A 23,648-nucleotide genomic window follows, 5' to 3' on the forward strand; every position below is an offset into this window, starting at 1 on the left:
TTCTCTTCCAGTATACCTAAACGTGTCATCATACATTTCAGTGATATTATCTAACAAATTTGCGAGCGCAGATATGTATTTATAATTCAACACTCCTCTGGCGGTGCGAGTGATGTCTAACGCGAGTAGAAACTGAATCCCGGTGGATTCATGGATCATGTCAGAGGCCGGATGCTCTGTTCTCTCTATCAGGTGCCGCTTAACGATGTGCTCGTAATGAGTATGAGTATAAGGAGCTTGGGCACTACGGTGTATGTCTTTCATTTTGTCATGTGATACAGTCATTACTTCAGGCAGTACTTTTCCGATATAACACAATCCTTCAGAGTTTGGGGCAAGCCACTTATACGCCTTTCTCCCGCATATGAAATATGCATCATCGGGGAGAACATATGGGACGGAGTAGGACATAACCATATTACACACCTTCCATGTGAAATCTCCTAACCCTAATTCTTCCATCTGCTTAGTACACGTATCAGGTTGTACGATATGTGCACAGTATCCTGGTGATACCTCTCCAACTCTCGTAATCCTATTTCCTAAGGTATACCTATACCGGAAAAATTTTCCTCTACTGGCTATGTGGCGTATAAGCTCTGTATCTGTAGGCATTCTATCTGCTCTATGCGAAAAGGTCATGGTTTGGTTACTCCATGACACTTCCCAATTTCCCGGCTTTCGGGGATTGGAGATGTTAAAACATAATAGGGACCTATCCACATGGTATTGGTGGAGCTTCAAACTAGGAGGGCTGGAGATATTAAACCTCCTGTCCACCGGCCTCCCACTACTTAGCTCAAGTACCTCCCCTAACGTTAAAGGAAATGGTACTAGCCCTGATTTGCTATGACCTTGAGGTACTTGAGAGCATACCCAACAATCTGTTTTATTTAACACACTACCCACTAAGGAGTGATAGTCACTCAATGGATGCCGGTCCATATGGATATTAAAACTGGATTGGCATTTCTTAATGCACCCATCCTCCACTACGTTGTCACAGAGCCTACAGATACAGTTTTCTTCAGCTAACAATCCTTCACAATTCCTTCTATGGTCAATGCTATCGGATCGTTTTCTGATACTCGCCTTTGCTTGTTGATTATGTTGTTCTCGGAAAACTACGCCTCCATCTCTGTCATCAGAACCCATTCCAGAACCTCTCTCGAACTCCATGGTACTCTTGCCGGAACAGACTGCTCTGGTCAACATCATGGTCAACAGGAAAATCCGGATCACAGTCTCTTGAGGCAAGTCCATCTTAGGAGGAGACGAAGAAGAATGAGAAGGGGGAAAAAATAATTTGAGGGAGAGGGGATGGGGAGTGGAGAAAAACAATAAAAGGGAACAGGGAATCGACAACTGCTTTTGATCTTGTGATTCTCGATGCTCAGATGCCGCCTCAGTCCTCTTGGAACAGACACTCTAGTGATACAACCTCTACCGTCTGTTCCTTATCACGGGACCTCTCTGGATCAGCAACCTTCTTACAGTGGGACGAATGAACCCAAGTCTCTCTCTCAGCAACCTTCAATGCTGTAGTGCTAGTCAATAAGACCTGGTATGGTCCTTCCCATCTGTCAATAAGGCAACCTGAGCGTAGAAAATTCCGTATCATTACATAATCCCCAGGTTCAATGTCATGACAATTACTATCTGGTAAATCAGGAATCACTAACTTCAGATTATCATTTTGATTCCTTAACTGTTTACTCATGTTAATCAAGTATTTTACAGTCACTTCATTGTTACACTTCAAATCATCCTGAGGGTTAATCATAACATGCGGTTGTCGACCAAACAAGATTTCAAAGGGAGACAGATTAAGAGGGGACCTGGGAGTGGTTCTGATGCTGTACAGTACAATTGGTAAAGCTTCTGGCCATGTCAATCCTGTCTCTGCCATCACTTTACTCAGTTTATTTTTAATAGTGCTGTTCACTCTTTCCACTTTCGCACTCGCCTGTGGACGGTATGGAGTGTGCAGCTTGCTATCAATTCCCATCAACTTACACATTCCTTGAAAGACATCACCTGTAAAATGGGTACCCCTATCACTCTCAATTATTCTAGGGATACCATATCTACATACAAATTCCTGCACAATTTTCTTAGCAGTAAACATAGCGGTATTTGTGGCCGCAGGAAATGCTTCAACCCAATTTGAGAAAACATCTATACAGACAAGTACATATTTCAAATTTCGACAAGGGGGTAATTGAATGAAGTCAATCTGTATTACCTGGAAAGGACCGCCTGCAGGTGGGATATGGGATGGTTCTGTTGGTATTGCCTTTCCGATGTTCTTTCTCAAACAGGTAAGACATGACATTGCTCTCTTACTCGCATGAGATGAAAATCCTGGGGCGCACCAATATGCTCTTACCAACTTGCACATCCCTTCCTTGCCCAGGTGAGTCAGCCCGTGAGCTGCTTCAGCCAAACATGGAAGGTATGCTCTGGGGGCCACTGGTTTACCATGTCCATCCGTCCAGAGTCCTGAGGACTCCTGGCCATATCCTTTTGCCTTCCAGACTGCCTTTTCCTGTGTGGAACACAAATTTTGCATTTCACACAACTTCTGTGTGTTGATGGTATTAAATACCATCAGTTGTGTGGTGTCTGTCTGTCTGGGGGTACCAGCTGCTAACTTAGCTGCTTCGTCTGCTCGGCTGTTACCAAGTGATACTGGGTCTTGGCTATATGTGTGTGCTTTACACTTGATAACAGCCACTCTGTCGGGTTCCTGTATCGCTGTTAGAAGCCTTTTGATGTGAGCTGCATGCGCTACCGGTGTACCAGCTGCCGTCATGAAATTTCTGAGGCGCCATAGGGCTCCGAAATCATGGACTACCCCGAATGCGTATCTAGAGTCGGTGTAGATATTGGCTGATTTGCCCTTAGCCAATTCACATGCTCTGGTTAGGGCGACCAGTTCAGCAACCTGGGCTGAGTGAGGTGGGCCTAGCGGTTCCGCTTCTATGGTGCCTTGGTCATCTACGACTGCGTATCCAGTACACAAGTCTCCCGAGTCTGACTGTCTATGACAACTACCGTCCGTGTAGAACGTAAGTTCTACATCTTCCAGTGGGTTGTCACTGATGTCAGGCCTTGCGGTAAAATTTTGGGTCAAATATTCCATACAATCATGAGTGTCTTCCTTTGTGTTAAATTCTCCTTCCCCACCACTCTCATCCCCCACCCTTTGTGCCTGTCCAGGCACACCTGGTAGATATGTTGCAGGATTTAATGCACTGCATCTCCTTATGGTGATGTTTACGGGGGCCATTAGTGCCAATTCCCATCTTGTAAACCGCGCTGATGAGACGTGTCTGGTTTGGGCAGAATTTAACAAGGCTGACACTGCATGTGGTGTATGAATTGTGAGGTTGTGACCTAGCACGACGTCTTCGCTTTTCGTTACTAGCAATGCTATCGCAGCAACGCTTCGCAAGCATGTGGGGAGGGATCGCGCTACCGTGTCTAGCTGAGCGCTGTAATATGCTACTGGCCTGCTGGCATCACCGTGTTTTTGGGTTAGTACGCCTGCCGCGCAACCAGCACTTTCTGTTCCGTATAGCTCAAAGGGTTTCCCATAGTCTGGCATACCTAATGCTGGTGCCTGCGTTAGGCACTGCTTAAGTCTCTCAAATGCTGTCTCAGACTCGTCTGTATGCGAAATCCGATCAGGTTTGTTTGAGGAGACCATCTCCTGCAGAGGTAACGCTAGAATGGAAAACCCTGGGATCCAATTACGGCAATACCCACACATTCCTAAAAATTTTCTGATCTGTTGCTGGGTTTGTGGCAGAGTCATGTCTCTAATTGCTTGAATTCTATCAGCGGTCAGGTGTCTCAGTCCTTGTGTTAGACAGTGTCCCAAATATTTTACCTTAGTTTGGCATAATTGCAACTTGTCTTTGGAAACCTTGTGTCCTGTGTCTGAAAGATGAAACAGGAGCTGTTTCGTATCCTTCAGGGATGCTTCCAATGAATCAGAACACAGTAGTAGATCATCCACGTATTGTATTAATACTGATCCACTCACTGGTTGGAAAGACTGTAAACAATCATGCAAAGCCTGAGAAAATATACTTGGACTATCTATGAATCCTTGTGGTAATCGAGTCCATGTGTATTGGACTCCTCTGTATGTAAATGCGAACAAATATTGGCTGTCAGGGTGTAGAGGTACCGAAAAGAAAGCGGAGCAGAGGTCAATAACAGTGAAAAATTTCGCAGTGGGAGGGATTTGCATAAGGATGACAGCTGGATTTGGCACTACGGGGAACTGACTCTCAACTATTTTGTTAATCCCCCTTAGATCCTGCACTAGCCGGTAACCCCTCCCCCCACTCTTTTTCACAGGGAAGATGGGACTATTGGCAGTGCTGGACGTTCTTACCAGAATGCCCTGTTGTAGCAAGCGCTCTATTACTGGGTAAACTCCTAACTCCACCTCTGGCTTCAGAGGGTACTGTGGGATTTTTGGAGCTATCCTACCATCTTTTACTTGTACAACTACCGGAGCTACGTTTGCCATTAATCCAGTGTCCTGTCCATCTTTAGTCCAAAGTGACTCTGGTATCTGAGATGTCATTTCTTCTACTTGGGATGGAGTCCTATTTGTCATAATGGTATGTGACATTAATTTTGATGGGGAGTCTAACATGTCTCGCACTTCCTGAGCGTGATTCTCAGGTATGTCCAAGAATACACCTTCAGGAGTGAAATAAATGACGCACCCCATTTTACACAATAAGTCTCTCCCCAGGAGATTAGTCGGTGCCGATGCAGCCAGCAAAAAGGAATGCTTGGTATGTAAAGGCCCTATTGTAATCTCGGCTGGCTTGCTAACAGGGTAATGCTGGACTACTCCTGTTACTCCCATGGCTGGAATTGTCCTACCAGTGGTTCTCATGCCCACTGTCGAATTTATCACTGATTTGGCCGCCCCTGTGTCTACTAGGAAGTTTAATGATTTACCAGCTACATTGATTGCAACTTCGGGTTCACTTCCAAGGCTAGCAATCAATTTTACTGGCTGCAGATTACAGGTATGGCCACACCCCTATTGGGTATGGTGACCTCCCTGAATCCCGCTGGCAGCAACTACCTGTGAAGGGGTTAAATGGGAACTGCCAGAGACTTGCCAATCTCTGTTCGGGGGGTATCTTTTTGTTTCCCCTGTATGTGGCTCATAACTCCGCCTCTGTGGACCCTGATCCCAATGTCGTGTGTCGTGTCGTTGTCTAGGGGGTTGATAATATTTTTGTACATTTCTCGATTTACAGTCTCGTGCAAAGTGTCCTTGTTTGTGACAAAAATAACATGTTACCATATTTGACTTACCCACAGGGTTTGGTGATACTAACACAGGCTGTTTTGTGGTCAGGGCCTGTATACTTACCTCCATTAACTTATCACTTTGTTGTTCCCTGTGTCTGGTGATGTTCCTATCGTGATCAATAGCAGCCTCTCTCAAAGTAGCCACAGACAGACCTCGCCAACATGGTTGTGTGGTCTGTACCCTAGTTTTCAATGACTCTTTTAAACCATCCATCAGTACCGATACTGCTACTTCTCGATGGTTTATGTTTGTTTTAATGTCCTCTATGCCTGTGTATTTTGCCATTTCTGATAATGCTCTGTGAAAATACTCTGCAGCTGTTTCTGACTCCTTTTGTTTAATGGAGAATATCCTGTTCCATTTAACTACCGCTGGGAAATACTCTTTTAACTGTAAGCTTATTCTTTTTACGTTATCTTTGTTGTACACATCTGTAAGAGGTACATCCAGATCCAATCCACAGTCAGCTAAAAATTGAGTTGCGTCAACATTGGAGGGTAAACATGCTCTCAGCAATATCTGCCAGTCTTTGTTGTTGGGCTCTAACGTGTTACCTAGGTCTCTGATGTATTTTTGGCTGGCAACTAAGTCTTTTCTAGGGTCAGGGAATTCAGACACTATGGTCCTTAATTCCATTCGGGAAAATGGGCTGTACATGGCAATGTTCCTGATAGGAGTGACTCCTGATGTGTCAGTTTTCCCATTAGGAACAGCTATTACCCTAACAGGATTAACTCTAACAACCTCATTCTGTGTAGATTCTACAGTCTGTGGTGAAATGGCTTCAGCATAGTGTATGGTGCCGTACTTACCTGTAGATACGACCTCACCTATCCCTCCGCTAGGGGCCTTTGTTCCTAATCTCGTGGGTGGAGCTGGGCCCACTGTGGTCTCTGCTATGGTGGCTGCTAGAGAGAGTGCTGATATTGTTGCCGATTCGTCCTCTTGATCACACTCCTGGGGAAAGTTCAAAACAGGGTACAACTTGCACGGGTTAATACTTGCATTGGTTAATTGGTTAACATTATCTTTAACATTTACACAGTTGCTAAGTGTTTGTTTGTTACACCTTAGTGCGTCATTCTCCGCAACCAATTTCTCTCCCGGTATGTATGGTGGCGGTGGGGCCGTGGCTATCAGTTTCCTGATTGAGCCAGATCCCGCCGCCTGAGCCAATCCTCTCTGTATGTCACCCTCCTGTTGCCACAACTGCAAATAATCATAATGCTTGATTCGTCTCTTTGCTGATTTAATAAGACATATCCTTCTCCTTAAATTCGTTAACACTTCTGTGCTGAAGCTACCTACTCTTGGGAATTTCTCCCCGTCATGTACTGTCATTCTCTCCCATTCATCACATAAAGCTTCTGTGTGACTTCCGTATTTTTCACACATTACGTACCTTGCCGACCCGACTGGTCGGTTTATGGAATCAACCCGAACCGAGGTTGATCGCCCCCTTCCTGAACAACTGGCCCCCATAATTTGCAGGCGTTGCTTGCTCTACCTCTGACCTTTATATCAGGGTCTTCAGCGAACCCTTACAAAAAAACAAAATATTCAAGGATAGGCTGACGGTGAAGTTTACCGAGCACCTCACTCACTCTGCCCACGCCGACCAATACGACCTGATCACACCGATATGGTGCTGGCGTACTCGACCCAGGGCACCTATTAACCTTTGTTTACTGGAACATGTGAGTGTGATCCGCAGAGCATTAACCCTTTCCAGTAAAGGTGTGGTCGTTAGATAGTTCCTGAGTGACCAGCGAACTTCCCTTCAGAAAATAAAAAATTACACAAATCACTTTAGAATGTACAAATAGCGTTTATGACCTTCGTACACAAATAGTACCGGTCAGGTTTACTAATGCACACAATTACGTGCGGTACAATCGTTCAGCACATAAGCAACTAATCTTATGTACGGAGCGACCAGTGGAATCGAAAATTGCGGCTGCGAATTCCTTCAGCGAGCTTGTATGGCCTATATGGGTGTTTGCACCAACCCTTCTTTGGTGTTGTGCCTGTGGACTCTATAGCGGACTTCCTTGTCTGCTGTACCTAGACCTCCTGGTCTGTTACAGTATGACCTCCTGGTCTGCTACACTCTAATGCTCAAATTTTATGTTTAACCAAGGATGCCTCCCTAGCCACCGTGCATGTCACTTACACGTATGTACCTCTGCGAGAACTCGACTTCTTTTGGTTCAACCTCAAAATTGTATAAATGTAAAAACACTCACTCACCACATATACACTTTTGTTTCTATTTCTATTTCTGCGCAGAAATTTCTCTTTAGACCAGATGTGTTACAAATTAGGAGAAGGATCTATTAATTTAAATTTCGAATTTAAAATAGATTTGCGCTACTTATCGCCTGATGCGCTATTTATCGCTTGTTGCGCTACTTATCGCTTGTTGCGCTACTTAAAAATCAACACTATCGTGTGACCTGAGTTACGTGGGCGTACCCAGACGCTCCGTTGCGTAATTTACGCTGCGTGCGTCGGCCTTTGCGTACACGAGTCCCAGTCTTTTGTTAGAGACACGTGTACACAAAACCAATGTCCACCGTAACACAACTAACACGTTTTATCAATGTAGATAATCCTTGATCGTCTACCGCACACCACACCAATCTCTCCTTTTACCTTTAGGTAGAGCTGTGTGTATTTCTATACCTTAACTGTATTACTTTTACTCTTTAACTATGAAATAGCGGCAAATCTCTCTTGGTACGTTTATCAATTATACAATGGCAAACAGGAGAGTGATATATGAAAATACACAAAATGAAAAAGAAATGCAGATATGCGTGCGTGTGTACGCAAGACAGAAATAAACAGTTTTAAAAAGACACTATCGTTTTGTTCTTACCTCCGGTTCCCGGATTCCTTCAGCACCCTTTACTAAGAGAAGCAGACGCTTATCCCGTCAGCACTGCGAAGAATATGATCTCCCGCCCTTTGCTGATGGATAATGTCTGCTGAAATTACCTAGCAGAGGTATGTGAAGGACAGGACGAGCCGCCAATTGGTAAAGCTAAATATTTATCTTATATAAATCCCTTTATGAGGTCTAAGAACACTGTACGCTATTTACGTATGGAGTACCGTAAAGGGTACGCTCGTAGCGTAGCAATCGCTTAGCCGTGGTCGAGACGCTCAAGCGTCACGTTCGCTCACGGCCAAGAGATCACAGGCAGGCACGCTATTGGCTGCCGACTACCGTAATGATTCGCTATAGCGAATGCGAACGCTCGAGACCACGAGGAGATCACCAGCGGTGCAGACGCTCACAATGTTAAACCTTTGTGTTTAAACCATAAACAATATAATATGCTGTAAAACCTTAGTGTAGAGATAGGGTGTAGATGCAACCTAGTGTAACCTTATTAACTTAAAAAGCTGTTTGAGCGTCACCGACGCTCTGAGAATACTTAGTACTATAAGAAATACACAGATACCGTGCTTAGGGTCCAACGCCTAACATATATATATTATGAATGATATACTTGCAAAAGAATTTAACACAATACAAGTCATACACTACAATATAACATAGACTAACTAACCAGGTAACTACACAGTAAATACAATACAATTACGTTTAAGAGAAAATGAGAGAAAGGGAAGAGAGAGAGAGAAAGATATGGCCCATAATAACAAGAGAGAAACAATATGATTACGGAGAAACACTTACGCACAAGGGGAACGATCGCATGCGCCTCTGGACATCCAGCTCCCGATTTTCAGCAATGATAACCGTTGAAGAGTGAGAGCTGGATGCGATCGGCTTCTCTATTTATGCCCCACACACAATACAATTCAATGGTCCCTACAATCTCATTGTTCATTGGACACAGGAATTCGGCTTCGCATTATAACAAAAGGTCATAGGTTGATTCATACAGGTGGGCTGTGACTATTTCCAACAGCTCAGGTGGGAGGGAAACTGGTTTTCCCGCCGCATGGGTAATAAAGTGCAAATACAGTAAATGTTCATAAACTTCTTATGTCCATAACTATTCGCACGAGCGATTGATCCGCTTCAAACCAACACAGGAATATTGCTAATTAAATACTCTTCCGATGGGTACTAAACACCACTGTATTACTCCTGTCTGACCCTTCGTATCAAACAAAGAGGGATCTCTCTGTCCAGGAACATGCTATCTTAACTAAACTTTCAGAATCTATCAAAGGGACCATGATCTACAAAATACATTATATAGTGAAAATATGTAACGATTGAGTCGCACGCTACGATCACATAAACTCTACCGTAAATACGCATACCGTGCGCCTGCGGGTGCCCGCGACTGTGAGTATGCGCACGTACGGGAGAGCGTACGCATGCGCAGCGCAGACCTGTGTGAGGTGCAAATATGGCAGTGTGCATAGAGATATTTTTCTGACTTTGACAGTAGGAAGGATATAAACAGTGGGGGGAAACCAAACCTGAGAAGGGAGTCATAAAGATGACCCCAGTGCACCATGTCAAAGGCCTTTTTGGCATCAGATGAGAGAATAACTTTCGGGGTATTTGACATGGCGCACTGGGAATCACAAGTCACCGCCAAAACCCTCCTAATATTCACTACCGGGTTTCTTCCCATAATAAAGCCCATCTGGTCTGAATGTATCACCCTGGGCAAGATCAATTTCAGGAGTTCTGCCCAAATTTTTGTTAATAATTTATACTCAATATTTTAATAAAGAAATCGGGTGGTAGGAACCCGGGTCAGATAAGTCTCCTCCTGGTTTAGGGAGTACTCTGAAAACAGCCGAATTAAAATAAGCCGGCATTTTGTTGTCATGGAGAACAGCATTCAAAACTTTAGTAAGGGTCAGGATTATCTTCGGGGCAAGAAGTTTATAATAATCCAGCGTAAAGTCGTCAGGGCCAGGTGCTTTTCACAATTTTACACCCAAAATGGCCTTTGATACTTCCTCCTCCGTTATGGGGGAAACCAGCGAATTGCCGTGGTCAGGGGTTATCTGCAGGATCGGCAGTTCAGCCCAAAAATCTACACTAAGGTCAGGGAAAGGAGAAGGTGCAGCATAAAGGGTCGTATAGAAAGCAGACAAAACCGCAGCTGTTTGAGCATTATTAGATGAAAGGCCGCCATTCGACAATTTCACCGGGTGAATGACTGAAAGATGCACAAGAATCAAAGTGTGGTTTCTGCGCTGACCAGTATACTGCAGCCACACAGTTTAAAGGAGAACACCTATAAATCTCCACAGGACACTAATGCAAAAAAATAAAACTGTGTGTAGGCGCTATTTGCTTGCAGTATACTGTTTTTAAATCCTTCAATATTCATGAGGAAACACACCCTCTTAAATAAGAACTTACATTAGGGTTCTCACTCGCAGGCCAAACAAGGTATCTTTAACCTCCAATATAATTTCTTCAATATATCATAAAATGGGATAACTTCATAACACATGATCACTTACATAATAATTCTGTCACGCGTTCACATAAAGGTATCTTTAGAACGCCCCAGGAAATAGCTGTCCAGTCTAATGTATGGTCCAAAAAGCTGATGTTTAATATTAAAAGATGATATACAGTAAAATCACAAAGTTTGCAGCACAGCAAGAACAACACTGGGAGTCTGGTGCGGAAGCTGGTCTCCACTCGCGGCTAAATCCGGCTGCAGTCATGGACAAGGCTATAGATGATAAGCGCCGCTCACTCGATCACTACTGAAGTTCGTTGCTGAAGCTGGTTACAAATAACGGCAGATCTCTACCATGTTTCGGGCATTCCTATCCCCTTTACCCCTTTATCAAAGAGTGCTGCTTGCTCCAACAGTTCAGGTTTATGGGGGTAATTCCAAGTTGATCACAGCAGGATTTTTTATAGCAATTGGACAAAACCATGGGGGTCATTCCGAGTTGTTCGCTCGCAAGCGGATTTTAGCAGATTTGCTCATGCTAAGCCGCCGCCTACTGGGAGTGAATCTTAGCTTCTTAAAATTGCGAACGATGTATTTGCAATATTGCGATTACACACCTCGTAGCAGTTTCTGAGTAGCTTCAGACTTACTCGGCATCTGCGATCAGTTCAGTGCTTGTCGTTCCTGGTTTGACGTCACAAACACACCCAGCGTTCGCCCAGACACTCCCCCGTTTCTCCAGCCACTCCTGCGTTTTTTCCGGAAACGGTAGCGTTTTTTCCCACACGCCCATAAAACGGCCTGTTTCCGCCCAGTAACACCCATTTCCTGTCAATCACATTACGATCGCCAGAACGATGAAAAAGCCGTGAGTAAAAATCCTAACTGCATAGCAAATTTACTTGGCGCAGTCGCAGTGCGGACATTGCGCATGCGCATTAAGCGGAAAATCGCTGCGATGCGAAGATTTTTACCGAGCGAACAACTCGGAATGACCCCCCATGTGCACTGCAGGGGAGGCAGATATAACATGTGCAGAGATAGTTAGATTTGGGTGGGGTGTGTTCAAACTGAATTCTAAATTGCAGTGTAAAAATAAAGCAGCCAGTATTTACCCTGCACAGAAATAAAATAACCCACCCAAATCTAACTCTCTCTGCAAATGTTATATCTGCCTCCCCTGCAGTGTACATAGTTTTGCCCAATTGCTATCAAAAATCCTGCTGCGATCAACTTGGAATTACCCCCTATATAAGCCAGGTCTCCAAGTCATGTGATCGCTCTGTCCATTCACAACACGCACATCACACCAAGGGGTATAATTAGCAATCAGCTATTTCTAACTGCAGTACCTGCCTAATAAACACTTCCATTTCCCTAATACTGCATGGTAACAATTGATACTTCTGCATGTTTGCATACACCTCTGTTGGTTTCAGCTGCAGACTGCCTACTAATTAACAGTGAGATCTGATAAAGACTATTTCAGTATGTTTTCACACAGAAGAACAGAAGATTACTCCTTGGCCTCTCCTTAACAAATTCATTATTCCAACCTTTAGTGTTTAACCCGCATCTTCAAGACGGTGAGGTCAATGGGGTTGTTCGTGGTTGGCTCCTCCCTGGATTTCGCTTTCAATATCAATTTTTAGACCCGGACTGTTCTGTGATTTTAACTTTATCTCATCTGAAAGAAAAATACCCCAATCTCCATTTTCCCCTTTTTGCATATTTTCAAATACGTAGTTTTGTTAATAGTAAATTGTCTTGTCTACGTCCCCCTGATCGTACCTTTCTCTTAGACGGCCTGATACGGCAGAGCCTGAACACTCCTTATTCTACTTCTCTCGTATATTCCCACACTAGGCAGAGGCTGGACCTATCTAAGATGACCACGGGAGTAGTCAAATGGACTGAAACCTTTCCAGATGTTGATCTGCCTACAGTGATTTGGTGGTGTGGTATGCTCAACAAACAATTGGTATCTTCATCTTATGCAGAGAGGCATTTCAAAATATTACACAGAGCGTGTTACACCCCTCGACTCCGGTTTATCATGGGAGGGTCCGATAATTCCCTATGCTTTAAATGTACTACACCAGATGCCGACATTGTTCACTGTCTCTGGGCATGCCCTGTGGTACAAACATTTTGGAAAGATGTGCAGACTTATATTAGTTCAGAATGGCATATATCTTTTGAAATTACCATGTCACCTCTCCAGTCATCACCCAGACACATCCCCTGGTGTTACTGTATAATGTCCCATTCCCAGCAGTCACCTCTCCAGTCATCACCCGGACACATCCCCTGGTGTTACTGTATAATGTCCCATTCCCGGCAGTCACCTCTCCAGTCATCACCCAGACACGTCCCCTGGTGTTACTGTACGATGTCCCATTCCCAGCAGTCACCTCTCCAGTCATCACCCAGACACATCCCCTGGTGTTACTGTATAATGTCCCATTCCCAGCAGTCACCTCTCCAGTAATCACCCGGACACATCCCCTGGTGTTACTGTACGATGTCCCATTCCCAGCAGTCACCTCTCCAGTCATCACCCAGACACATCCCCTGGTGTTACTGTATAATGCCCCATTCCCAGCAGTCACCTCTCCAGTCATCACCCAGACACATCACCTGGTGTTACTGTATAATGTCCCATTCCCAGCAGTCACCTCTCCAGTCATCACCCAGACACGTCCCCTGGTGTTACTGTATAATGTCCCATTCCCAGCAGTCACCTCTCCAGTCATCACCCAGACACGTCCCCTGGTGTTACCGTATAATGCCCCATTCCCAGCAGTCACCTCTCCAGTCATCACCCAGACACATCCCCTGGTGTTACTGTACGATGTCCCATTCCCAGCAGTCACCTCTCCAGTCATCACCCAGACACATCCCCTGGTGTTACTGTATAATGCCCCATTCCCAGCAGTCACCTCTCCAGTCATCATCCAGACACATCACCTGGTGTTACTGTATAATGTCCCATTCCCAGCAGTCACCTCTCCAGTCATCACCCGGACACATCCCCTGGTGTTACTGTATAATGTCCCATTCCCAGCAGTCACCTCTCCAGTCATCACCCAGACACGTCCCCTGGTGTTACTGTACGATGTCCCATTCCCAGCAGTCACCTCTCCAGTCATCACCCAGACACATCCCCTGGTGTTACTGTATAATACCCGATTCCCAGCAGTCACCCCTCCAGTCAGCAGCTGAATGATCTTGTTGGTGAGTTCCAGGATCTTCTGTGTCTCTCATGTATCAGTGAGTGAGGTGGAGGCATCGTAATTTCATTGTGTCTCTCATGTATCAGTGAGTGAGGTAGAGGCATCGTGATGGAGCTCTGGATCCTGTTCAGTCCTCCTGACACATGGGGATAGCTGTTGGGTGTCTCACACTCACCGGTTGTCTTCTTCACTACTGTGTAATCCTGTGTATTGATGAGATACCAAATATTACTGCATACACTCCCAGATCCCATCACCTCACCAGTCATGTCCCTTTATTATTACTATAGATATGTAATGTCACTGTGACACTCCCAAATCTCCTCACCTCCCCAGTCATGTCCCTGCATTATTACTATAGATATGTAATGTCACTGTGACACTCCCAAATCTCCTCACCTCCCCAGTCATGTACCTGTATTATTACTATAAATATAAGTGACATCACTGTGACACTCCCAAGATCCCCTCATGTCTCCAGTCATGTCTCTGTATTATTACTATAGATTTAAGTGATATCACTGTGACACTTCCAAGATCCCCTGTCATGTACCTGTATTATTAATATTGATGTCACTGTGACACAAGTGATGTCACTGTGACACACCCGGATCCCCTCACCTCCCCAGTCATGTCCCTGTATTGATAAAGATATGTGATGTGACTGTGATGTTCCCAGATCCCCTCACCTCCCCAGTCATGTCCCTGTATTATTACTGTAAATATGTGATGTCACTGTGACACTCCAAAATCCCCTCACCTCCCCAGTCATGTCCCTGTATTATTACTATAGATATAAGTGACATCACTGTGACACTCCCAAGATCCCCTCACCTCCCCAGTCATGTCCCTATATTATTAAAGATATGTGATGTAACTGTGATGCTCCCGGATCTGCTCACCTCCTCAGTAATGTCCCTGTGTTATTTATTATAGATATAAGTGATGTCACCGTGATGCTCCCAGATCCCCTCACTTCCCCAGTCATGTCCCTGTATTATTAATATAGATATAAATGATGTCACCGTGATGCTCCCAGAACCCCTCACCTCCCCAGTCATGTCCCTGTATTATTACTATAGATATAAGTGACATCACTGTGACACTCCCATGATCCCCTCACCTCCCGTCATGTCCCTATATTACTAAAGATATGTGATGTCACTGTGACGCTCCTAGATCCCCTTACCTCCCCAATCTTGTCATTGTATTATTACTATACATATAAGTGATTTCACTGTGACACTCCAAGCCCCCCTCACCTCCATAATCATGTCTCTGTATTATTACTAGACATAAGTGACATCACTGTGACACTCCCAGATCCCCTCACCTCCCCAGTCATATCTCTGTATTATTACTATAGATATAAGTGATGTCACTGTAACGCTCCCAGATCCCCTCACCTCCCCAGTCATATCTCTGTATTATTACTATAGATATAAGTGATATCACTGTGACACTCCCAGATCCCCTCCCCAGTCATGTCCCTGAATTATTACTACAGATATAAGTGACATCAATGTGACACTCCCAAGATCCCCTCACCTCCCCAGTCATGTCTTTGTATTATTACTATAGATATGTGATGTCACTGTAACGATCCCAGACCCAATCACCTCCCCAGTCATGTCCCTGTATTACTACTATAGATATAAGTGATGTTGCAGTGACACTCCCGGATCCTCTCAGCTCCCCAGTCATGTCCCTGTATTATTAATATAGATATAACAGATGTAGCAGTGACGTTCCAAGATCCTCACCTCCCCAGTCATGTCCCTTTATTATTAATATAGATATAAATAATGTCACTGTGACACACCCAGATCCCCTCACCTCCCCAGTCATGTCCCTGTATTACTATAGATATGTGATGTCATTGTCATGCTCCCAGATCCCCTCACCTCCCTAGTCATGTCCCTATATTATTACTGTAGATATGTGATGTCACTGTAACACTCCCAGATCCCCTCACCTCCCAGTCATGTCCCTGTATTGTTACTATAGATATAAGTGATTGCACAGTGACGATCCCAGATCCTCACCTCCCCAATCATATCTCTGTATTATTAATATAGATATAAGTGATGTCCCTGTAACGCACCCAGATCCCTTCACCTCCCCAGTCATAGCTCTCTATTATTACTACAGATACAAGTGCCATCACTGTGACTCTCCCAGATCCCCCCTCTTCCCCCCTCTTCCCCAGTCATGTCCCTGTATTATTACTATAGATATAAGTGATGACACTGTGATGCTCCCAGATCCTCACCTCCCCAGTCATGTCCCTGTATTATTACTATAGATATAATTGATGTCACTGTGACACTCCCAGATCCCCTCACATCCCCAGTCATGTCCCTGTATTATTACTATAGATATAAGTGATGACACTGTGATGCTCCCAGATCCTCACCTCCCCAGTCATGTCCCTGTATTATTACTATAGATATAATTGATGTCACTGTGACACTCCCAGATCCCCTCACATCCCCAGTCATGTCCCTGTATTATTAATATAGATAAAAGTGATGTCACTGTGACACTCCCAGACCCCCTCACCTCCCCAGTCATGTCCTTGTATTATTACTATAGATCAGTGTTTCCCAACCTCGGTCCTCAAGGCACACTAACAGTCCTGGTTTTAGTGATATCCCGACTTGAACACAGGTGACTTAATTAGTACCTCAGTTATTTTGATTTAATCATCTGTGCTGAAGCCTGGATACAAACCTGCACTGTTGGTGGACCGCAGTTGAGGATGCCTGCTATAGATATAAGTGATGTCACTATGACGCTCCCAGATCCCCTCACCTCCCCAGTCAGTAGGTAGATGATCTCCAGGGTGAGCTTTATTATCCTCTCCGACATGTGACTCCTGTCCTTCTCCATCCTCAGGGAATCAGTGACGCATCTCATCTCATCTAATCCTATGTGACCTCTAGTAAACGCTCTGGTTCTTTACAGCTTAGTGGTCTAGTAGTAAGTATAATTATAATAAACACCACACAGTACACATGTAATATACACTAATATGAAGCACTGAGTGACCGGTGAGTCCTCCTCTATTCCCCAGGTCACAGAAGAGGCCCAGGATCATAAGATGCCCCAGTGACTGACACACAATGCTCTATTGCTACAAGGTCATAAAGCACAGCTGATGGGGTAGCAGTTGATTTACCGACGGACACAATACAGATGGTCATAATCCCGACACTCATTGACCGACAGTCAAAATACAGTCACGGTCAAAATACAGACATTCATTATGCCGGCATGTTCAAAATACCGACATTTGAAATGGTGATCTGTAAAAATGCCGACATTAGTTTTTCGGGGGGGGGGGGGGGGGTTGTGTGTCAATGTCGGCATAGGTCAACATGAACACCGTGTAATTGTACCGCATCCCCTCGCATGCTTAGCGCACCATCATCCGGACAGTAACAACACGTGGACACAATTTTAATCTGTAAATACACAATTTATTATTCTTTATTTTACATCAATGTATGTTTTGTCTTTGTCATTTTCACTTCTATGTTTCGCTGTGATCTGTGATTAACGTGGAAATTATTCCCACGTTATTTTTAATTTGAACAAAATTAAAAGTTCATTTTTAAAGTATTTTTCTCTTTATGCACCGACAATACAGCTCTTTCTTTGGGGGTCATTCCGAGTTGATCGCTCGCTAGCTACTTTTAGCAACCGTGCAAATGCATAGTCGGCGACCACGGGGGAGTGTATTTTCGCTTTGCAAGTGTGCAAACGCATGTGCAGCCGAGCGGGTCGAAATTTTTTTTGCAGTTTCTGAGTAGCTCTGGACTTACTCAGCCGCTGCGGTCACTCCAGTCTTTTTGGTGCCGGAATTGACGTCAGACACCCGCCCTACAAACGCCTGGACACACCTGCGTTTTTCCATACACTCCCTGAAAACGGTCAGTTGACACCCACAAACGCCTTCTTCCTGTCAATCTCCTTGCAATCGGCTGTGCGAATGGATTCTTTGTTAAATCCATCGCCCAGCAACGATCCGCTTTGTACCCGTATGACGCACGTGCAAAAAACGTCAGCGAGCGAACAACAATTCGAAATGACCCCCTTTGTTCAGAATTCACATTTGCTTTATACTACACCAATTATCATCTGTTACACATGTCTGACACTGGGAAATTAGGGATATTATGGTCTCCGTTTTAATATATCCTAGAAATTGATCAGTACTCTGGATCCCCACATTTACTACTACTACTACTAATAATAATAATAAAAATAACGGTGACACTAAAGGCTGCTATCCCAGTATAAATATAATAACAGGATAACAAAGATGTATCTCCTTATATAATAAAAGGACTCTACAATGCACTTCTCCTGTATAGTAGGGCACCACCGGCCGCTCCCCCTGTATAGTAGGTTCCCATAGGCCGCTCCCCCTGTATAGTAGGACACCACAGGCCGCTCCCTCTGTATAGTAGGACACCACAGGCCGCTCCCCCTGTATAGTAGGACACCACAGGCTGCTCCCCCTGTATAGTAGGACACCACAGGCCGCTCCCCTGTACAGTAGGACACCACAGGCCGCTCCCTCTGTATAGTAGGACACCACAGGCCGCTCCCCCTGTATAGCAGGACATCACAGGCTGCTCCCCCTGTATAGTAGGATGCCACAGTCCGCTCTCCCTGTATAGTAAGACACCACTGGCCGCTCTCCCTGTATAGTAGGACACCACTGGCCACTCCCCCTGTATAGTAGGACACCACATGCTGCTCCCTCTGTATAGTAGGATGCCACAGGCCGCTCCCCCTGTATAGTAGGACACCACAGGCTGCTCCCTCTATATAGTAGGATGCCACAGGCTGCTCCCCCTGTATAGTAGGACACCATAGGCCACTCCCCCTGTATAGAAGGACACCACAGGATGCCACCAGCTGCTCACCCTGTATAGCAGGACACCACAGTCCACTCCTCCTGTATAGTAGGACACCACATGCTGCTCCTTCTGTATAGTAGGATGCCACAGGCTGCTTCCCCTGTATAGTAGGACACCACGTGCCACTCCCCCTGTATAGTAGGATGCCACAGGCCACTCCCCCTGTATAGTAGGACACCACAGGCCGCTCCCTCTGTATAGTAGGACACCACAGGCCACTTCTCGCAGCATGCCACAGGCCGCTCCCCCTGTATAGTAGGACACAGGCTGCTCCCCCTGTATAGTAGGACACCACAGGCCGCTCCCCCTGTATAGTAGGACACCACAGGCCGCTCCCCCTGTATAGTAGGACACCACAGGCCGCTCCCCCTGTATAGTAGGACACCACAGGCCGCTCCCTATGTGTAGTAGGATGTCACAGGTTGCTCCCCCTGTATAGTAGGACGCCACAGGCTGCTCTCCCTGTATAGTAGGACACCACAGGCTGCTCCCACTGCATAGTAGGACACCACAGGCTGCTCCCTCTGTACAGCAGGATGCTACAGGCCACTTCCCCTGTATAGGACACCACAGGCCACTCCCTCTGTGTAGTATGACACCACAGGCCACTCCCCCTGTATAGTAGGATGCCACAGACCGCTCCCCCTGTATAGTAGGACGCCACAGGCCGTACCCTCTGTATTGTAGGGTGCCACAGGCCACTCCTCCTGTATAGGACACCACAGGCTGCTCACTCTGTATAGTAGAATGTCACCAGCTGCTCACCCTGTATAGCAGGACAACACAGTCCACTTCTCCTGTACACTGGTTTTGAAGTTATATGCCTTTGGGTATGGGTCGTTGGATAGACACCACTTAGGTCAACATGTACTAGGTCAAAAGGTCAACATGAGGTTTTTGACTGTTTTTGGTGTTGTTTTCTCCGTAAAGTGACGCTTCGCTGGCCATGCTTCGGGCAAGGTGCCTCGCTTCGATGGGCACAGATTACCGTTCCAATCGTAGTCCATGTGGATCGTTAAGTATAATTTTTTTTTTTAACTCATGTCGGCCTTTTGACCTGTTGACCTAGTACATGTCGACCTAACGGCATTGTCGACCTTCAGTGATCAACCTAATGAGTGTCGACCTAATGAGTGTCAACCTAAAGACCGTAACCCATGCCTTTCAAGCTGCAATATTTTTACAAAAATGTAGCTGTTAAAATATTTTTAAATTGCACTTGCAGCTCACCTAATTGAACTAGATACTCGGCTAAAGGCCCGTACACACTGGTCGATATATCAGCCGTTCTCTTGAAACATCATTATTTGTCAAATCTACAGATCGTAACACACTATTCATCTACTAGTCATCACCCGGCAACTATTCAGAAAGGATTGACTTTTTCGCAATTTCTGCGTGTGAGACGCATCTGTAGTGATGAGAATGATGTCTCTCCTCAGTTAGATGTAATGGTGGACACATTTATGGCCAGGGGTTATGATAAACAGTCCTTGTTGAAATTAAAACAAAAAGTTATGTCTATCCCTCGGGAAGACACACTTAAAGCCAAGTCTAAGAAATCTACAGCCAATAAAATTATTTGGCCCAATCGTTACAATGGCCCTCATTCCGAGTTCGCTCGCAAGGCGATTTTAGCAGCATTGCACACGCTAAGCCGCCGCCTACTGGGAGTGAATCTTAGCATCTTAAAATTGCGAACGAAAGATTCGCAATATTGCGAAAAGACATCTCGGTGCAGTTTCTGAGTAGCTCGAGACTTACTCTGCTAGTGCGATCAGTTCAGTGCTTGTCGGTCCTGGTTTGACGTCACAAACACACCCAGCATTCGCTCAGACACTCCTCCGTTTCTCCAGCCACTCCCGCGTTTTTCCCAGAAACGGTAGCGTTTTTTCCCACACGCCCATAAAACGGCCTGTTTCCGCCCAGAAACACCCACTTCCTGTCAATCACATTACGATCGCCTGAGCGATGAAAAAGCCGCGAGTAAAATACCTAACTTCTTTGCAAATTTACTTGGCGCAGTCGCAGTGCGGACATTGCGCATGCGCACTAAGCGGAAAATCGCTGCGATGCGAAGAAATTTTCCGAGCGAACAACTCGGAATGAGGGCCATTGTTGCTAGCAATAAGATTAGGAAAGCAGTTCGGTCCAACTGGCCTATTTTAGATACTGATAAAGACCTGCCAACTGTACAAAATAAACAAATAAAGTGTTGTTATTCTAGAGGCAAGAATGTACGCGATTATGTTGTGCATAAAGACATTACAAATTTTGACAAAAAGGTGATTAGTCCCTTTTTTGGACAACCTAAAAATGGTTGCTTTAAGTGCACAGGCTGTGTCACATGTGGCTATATGCTGACCGGTGATACAATAAAAACCCTTATACAGGAAAACAGTTTAAGATTAGGCATAGATTGTCATGCATGTCCAAATTTGTCATATACGCTTTAGTCTGCCCATGCGGCAAGTATTATATAGGCAAGACGGAGTTTGCATTCAAAGTGAGAATGGGCCAGCATAGATATGCCATACGTGAAGCAATTTTGTCTGGCAATAGTGAACAACCAGTGGCGAGACATTTTGCCACGGCTGGCCACTCTCCAACCTCTCTCAAACACAAGAGTATTGATCACATCCCCCCACCAATTATGGGGGGGAACAGGTCTAAAATGTTGGCCCTCATTCTGAGTTGATCGCAGCAGCAAGAAAGTTAGCAATTGGGCAAAACCATGTGCACTGCAGGAGGGGTAGATATAACATGTGTAGAGAGAGATAGATTTGGGTGGGGTGTGTTCAATCTGCAATCTAATTTGCAGTGTAAAAATAAAGCAGCCAGTATTTACCCTGCACAGAAACAAAATAACCCACCCAAATCTAACTCTCTCTGCACATGATATATCTGCTTCCCCTGCAGTGCACATGGTTTTGCCCAACTGCTAACTTTCTTGCTGCTGCGATCAACTCAGAATGAGGGCCGTTGTTACAATGTGAATCTAGGTGGATTTTTTTACTAGATACGTTAAATCCCCGTGGTTTAAATGAACAGACAGGTTTTAACAGCTTTCTTTAAAAAACATTATTATGTCCTCTAATATTTGCTTGTATATGCTTTGGGATGCATATTTGCGCTGATGGAATATATGCCTTATATGTTATCATTGCACTATGCTATGAAATTAATTCTGTATATCATCAGTGTATCATTCGATTCCTTGGTGATGGGTGCACTGGGTGATGTCATCAGGAAGCGCTTGCCTAACGGAAGTGGAGCCGGCGGCGCGGACTTTGGCGGTGAGGGGAGCACATTTAATGGTGAGTGAATTGATTGTTACTGCCCTGACGAAAATGCTTCTGCATTGAAACGTTGGTATTGCTCAAGTAGCTGCGTTTGTGTCTTTCTTCTCCCGAGTGCCGCCGAATATACATTTATATCTGGCAGTGTGACTGCATATGCGGAAGGCAACGGGGACAGCTATAACAGTAATAGTGAGTGCCGGACCTGAAGGAATTATATATATATATATATATTTTAAATAGTGTATTAAGGGTGTAATTGTAAAACACAAAACGCAGTTCTGGCCTAGTCGTTAAGGTTTATGCAGAACAAGTATGGGTTGTGTTAGTGAGCGATAGTAGTTTTATTGCTCACATTTATAGAGATTGTGTGGTTTAAGTGAAATGCGAATGCACATTTGTACACGTGGTAGGGAACGTGAGAACAGCGTACAGAAGCGTGCATGTGGAGGCACGCACGGTCGCGTGTTTACGCAAGGTTGCGTAGAGTTGCGAGTGCAAATTATAACCGCACAATAGCAGTTCAATTTAAGGCAGGATAGAATACATTTAATACTATAGCACATAACTACCCGATTTCAAAAGCAGATTAGTATAGGACTTTGTTTAAACGGTACTGCCTCTGGGTTAAAACCCTCAATCAAAGGGAGTGATCTTTTTCTGTACAGAAAAACAATGTGTATTTGTGTGAGCTGAAAGTAGGAGTGAGTGTATTGAACCCCGGAAGTCGGGATCCCGTGGTGACACTGAGTAAGCATAGGCTTGGTGGCGTAAGGCGGCTGACTTACGTTAATACATATAGAAATACGCAAGTCGTGAGGAGACTTGCACAGGAGCGTGATAGGGAATTGTGAATATAGAATTGTGAATTGAAGTAAAGGTTTTTTGTTACGTTCCTGCTGAGGAGCGCAGCTTGTGAATTCGACTCCCGCGATTGTAGGGCATATAGATAACTAGTATCTATAGGCTGTGCAATTGAACCGCACGTCCGTGTGTTCTACACAGCACAATGTGATATTATTGTGTCATATGCGCTGTGGGAAGCACACGCAAACGTGATTGTGTTAACAAGGTTTCTCTGACGTCCTAGTGGATGCTGGGAACTCCGTAAGGACCATGGGGAATAGCGGCTCCGCAGGAGACTGGGCACAAAAGTAAAAGCTTTCTGACTAGCTGGTGTGCACTGGCTCCTCCCCCTATGACCCTCCTCCAAGCCTCAGTTAGATTTTTGTGCCCGAACGAGAAGGGTGCATGCTCGGTGACTCTCCTGAGCTGCTTAGAGTAAAAGTTTAAATAGGTTTTTTATTTTCAGTGAGTCCTGCTGGCAACAGGCTCACTGCATCGTGGGACTAAGGGGAGAAGAAGCGAACTCACCTGTGTGCAGAGTGGATTGGGCTTCTTGGCTACTGGACATT

Source organism: Pseudophryne corroboree, chromosome 3 (genome assembly GCF_028390025.1).
Source record: "Pseudophryne corroboree isolate aPseCor3 chromosome 3, aPseCor3.hap2, whole genome shotgun sequence".
In the NCBI taxonomy this organism is placed as follows: domain Eukaryota; kingdom Metazoa; phylum Chordata; class Amphibia; order Anura; family Myobatrachidae; genus Pseudophryne; species Pseudophryne corroboree.